This window comes from Belonocnema kinseyi, chromosome 5 (assembly GCF_010883055.1).
Source record: "Belonocnema kinseyi isolate 2016_QV_RU_SX_M_011 chromosome 5, B_treatae_v1, whole genome shotgun sequence".
In the NCBI taxonomy this organism is placed as follows: domain Eukaryota; kingdom Metazoa; phylum Arthropoda; class Insecta; order Hymenoptera; family Cynipidae; genus Belonocnema; species Belonocnema kinseyi.
Window position 1 is genome coordinate 56,514,315 of NC_046661.1, and position 4,267 is coordinate 56,518,581.

Below are 4,267 nucleotides of genomic sequence, written 5' to 3' on the forward strand. Positions count from 1 at the left end.
TTTGGATCTCCTTAATACTTGTCATCCTTGTTTAATTCCCTTAGGTTTTATTTAGTAAAATTGTAGTCCTCTTTGAATTTCTTCCAAATTTTTGCAGTTTTTTTTTAAGTTTTCAATTGTACCTCTTATTATCTCTACAAAATTTTAAGTCCGATTTTAATTCTCTAAAAACTCTGCAATAATTTTTAATTCTATTTAAAGGTTTTAAATATGGAATTATTGAAACTAATATTGAAAATTAACTGAAATATTAATAAATAACTATTTTTAAATATTGAAAATTAATACTATTTATAAAATATGAATGTGAACATTCATTAAAATTTACGGCTTATTATAATGTGAGAATATTTATTCGAGTTCTTTTTGATTGACAGACAATCTAACATATACACTGCATTATCTATATCCATATAAATACAAACATACATGTATTTGCAATAAGTTGTAACCATAACATATAAGGCATGTTGACATTAAAATCATTTTTATTGACTTTGAATTACACAAAAATATTTAAAAGTGATATATTGCTATTTCTGTTACAATTAAAGTAATTTTCGGTACATAAATTACCAAAAAGAATAGTTCGAAGTAAGTGGATTTGTCCCTACATAGCCAAAACTTAATTATTTAATAAGTAATTAATAAATAATTAATCATGTACTCGTAATTAAGTAATCAATAATTAATTGATCATTAATAAATAATTAATTAATTATAAAAAAGAATACTTTGCTATCCAAAAAAGACGACCTTTCAACAATATTCATCAATTTTCTACCAAATATTTTTATTTTTAACTTATACAATATACACTATAAAGTTTGAGCCAAACAGTTTAATTTTCTACCAATTTGTGGAATTTTCAAGGCAAAAAGATGAATTTCCTGAAAATAGTATAATTTTTAACATAAAAGTTGAAGGTCGGTCAAACCTTGGCCCGACTATGAGCAGACCGTCGGAAAAACTTTGGTTAATTGTTACGAAAAGATCGTGAAAGTATTGGAAGGTCGAATTGGTGTGTTACTCGTAGAAATTTATAAAAATTAAAATTGAACTACTAAAAATTCTGAACCAAAAATTGGAACATTTGAAGGTAAATATTTGTTAATTACATGTATTTTAAATCATAAACTTGTATTTGAAATCTACAAAAAAAATTAATTTGTTACACATTATCATAATTAAAAATGTCGAAATGGAATTTAACTATTTAAAATTTTCTATATAGTAATATCTTTTTAATTGAATAACCTATATAATTAAAAATTAGAATTATAGTAATCTTTTCTTTGCATTTTAAAACAGGCTTTCAATGTTTTCATAAATAAATATGATGAACAAAATAGTCATTTTTTCTGTGTTAGAATTCTCTAAGTTTCATAGAGTAACATTAGTTAAAGATGCTCGAATACTATATAATAAACAAGAACAATATAATGATGAAGAAATTTCTTCGTGAAATTATTATTCTGGATATTATAATTAAATTTAATAAACAAATGCATTAATGAAGAATTTTTCGACTTTTCCAAAATTTTCGACAACTTTTTTGTTGTTAAATACTCAAATAATGCATATGTTTATTGAATTTGTTTCAAAGATCATAGAATGTATCAACCCATTATGAATTTGGCTAAAATTATCATTCAGTTCCCATATTAAAAATACTGACATAAAAACGATTGTTTTCGTCCACAGATGCCCGAATAATGCGTTTGTTTGTTAAATTTATTTTTAAAAATCATAAACTTTATAAACCTATCATCAATATTGCGGAATGTATTATAATGATACTAGTGAAAAAGTCTATAATCGAAAAAAAAATTTCCCGTTGACAAATGCCCCAAAAATGCATTTGTTCATTAAATTTGTTTAAAAAATCATAAAATTAAACAAAAATTATTAATTTTGCTGAAATTATCATGAAATTCCTAATTTAGAAAGTTGACATCGAATATTTATGTCAACAAATGCTGGATAAAAGACGTATGATATGTGCATATGTACTATATGAAACTTTTGAAAGCAAATTTATAATTTGAACACAATAGTATTAATTACACTTATTTTGTATAATAAAAGTTCATAAGAATACAAATATTTTATTATTTGAAATTTAATTTTTATTAATACGTATACATTTTGGTTTTAACCTCTAGTGTATTTTCTTGTTCGTAAGAGTTTAGCTGATAAATCTCGGTATTTCTTTTATAAAAGATATTTTGACATATTATTTTAATTACCTGGAAATTATTTATCATTTAAATATGTCCCTTTCCAATATTTTTGCAAGAGTATTAATAGTTATAGTTCCGAAACGCTGGGCCTTTTAAGGTTAAGCTGTTATTTCACGTTGTGTTTCCAAACCTCACTTTTGTTACAAGCATGTGAGTACAATGGCGGGAAGTTACCTGCTCCGCTTGTTACATGTGACTACTTTGAGTGGGAAATATATTGTCACTGAGTGACTACCAGGAAATTTACTAGTGACTGTTTTTCTGAATCTTGTTACAAACATGCAATGGCGTTGCCAGGGGGATTTGAGGCTACCCCCGGAACTAGTATTTTTATTATTTAATTCCCTTTTGCCCCCCTCTTTGCCTAAACATAAGCCCGAAGCCCCTCCGAAAACAATGATTGATTATTCAGACTAGAAACTGTGTTAGCTAGGTGTGGTCTTTCCCTTTCTATAGAATGAATTCTGTTTGTTGAAATGTAATTCACATTATAACCAGTGCAAAAACCAATAAATACGAGGTGTGTTCAAAAAATAAGGTGACTTTATGGTTTTCTCAAAAAATATTCATTTATTCCTCAATATTTATGTTGTTCCCTTCAAAGTAATCCCCCTCAGATATAATACATATGTGCCAACGCTCTTTCCAATCATCGAAGCACTTCTGATTATCATTTTGTAGTATAGCCTTCAGTTCTTTCAGCGATGCAGTTTTTATCCCCTCAATCGTTGAAAATCGATGTCCTTTCATGGGTCTCTTCAGTTTTGGGAAAAGAAAAAAGTCACTGGGGGGCCAAATCCGGTGAATATGGAAGCATGACTGTGGTGCTGTTTTTGGTCAGAAAATCTTTCACAAGCAACGATGAATGAGCAGGTGCATTATCGTGATGCAAAAGCCACGAATTGTTTTTCCAAAGTTCCGGACGTTTTTTGCGTATCGCCTCTCGCAAACGGCGCACAACTTGAAGGTAATACTCCTTATTGACCGTACGACCTTGTGGTAAGAATTCCTGATGCACTACGCCACGGTAATCAAAGAAGACAGTGAGCAAAACCCTCACATTTGACCGAACTTGACGTGCTTTTTTCGGTCTTGGAGACTCAGGATGCTTCCACTGAGACGATTGGGCTTTAGTTTCGACGTCATAACCATATACCCACGATTCATCCCCAGTTATAACCCTTTTGAGAAAATCAGGATCATTATTGACTTCATTCAACATCTCCTGAGCAATGGTCATGCGATTGGTCTTTTGATAAAAATTAAGCAGTTTTGGAACAAATTTCGCTGACACACGTCTCAGCCCAAAACGTCCGAAAAGATAGCATGGCATGAGCCAAACGATATGCCAACATCTTCAGCAACTTCTCTGATGGTAATTCGGCGATTTTTCAACACCATTTCTTCCATTGCTTGAACGTTTTCATCTGTTGTTGACGTGCTGGGACGTCCAGGGCGAGGTTCGTCTTCGACATCCTCTCGGTCTTGTTGGAACAGCTTGTACCACTTATACACATTTTTCTTACTCAGAGTAGACTCACCGTACGCAACTATCAACATTTCAAGAGTTTTAGAGCACTGGATTCCATTTTTCACACAAAATTTAATGCAAACTCTTTGCTCCATTTTTTTCGAAAGAAGAAATTCGTCGAGCAATTAAAATAGATGTGACTTGATAAATATCATTTGCAGGTTGTAAACATAAAGGCATATTCAAATGCAAGAAACTTTTTGTCTCAAGTCATCGTCCGATAACTGTAAATCGATCCCGAACTTACCAGCCGTACTTTGCAAGCGGTTGGTTTGTGAATGCGCCTCCACGTTCTTTTCAAGTGCGCTCTAAAAGCCTAGAGCATGGACATACATAGGAAACACGGGACTATTATCGGCGTGAAAATTCGAGTCCTCTGGCTTTGACGTTCAATAAGTATGTGAAGAAAACATGGTAGGTTAATGAAAAAGGTCTCATTTTAAAGGTGCAAATGTTGTACGTTAATGAGCTGAAAAGTAATATTCAAAAAAAA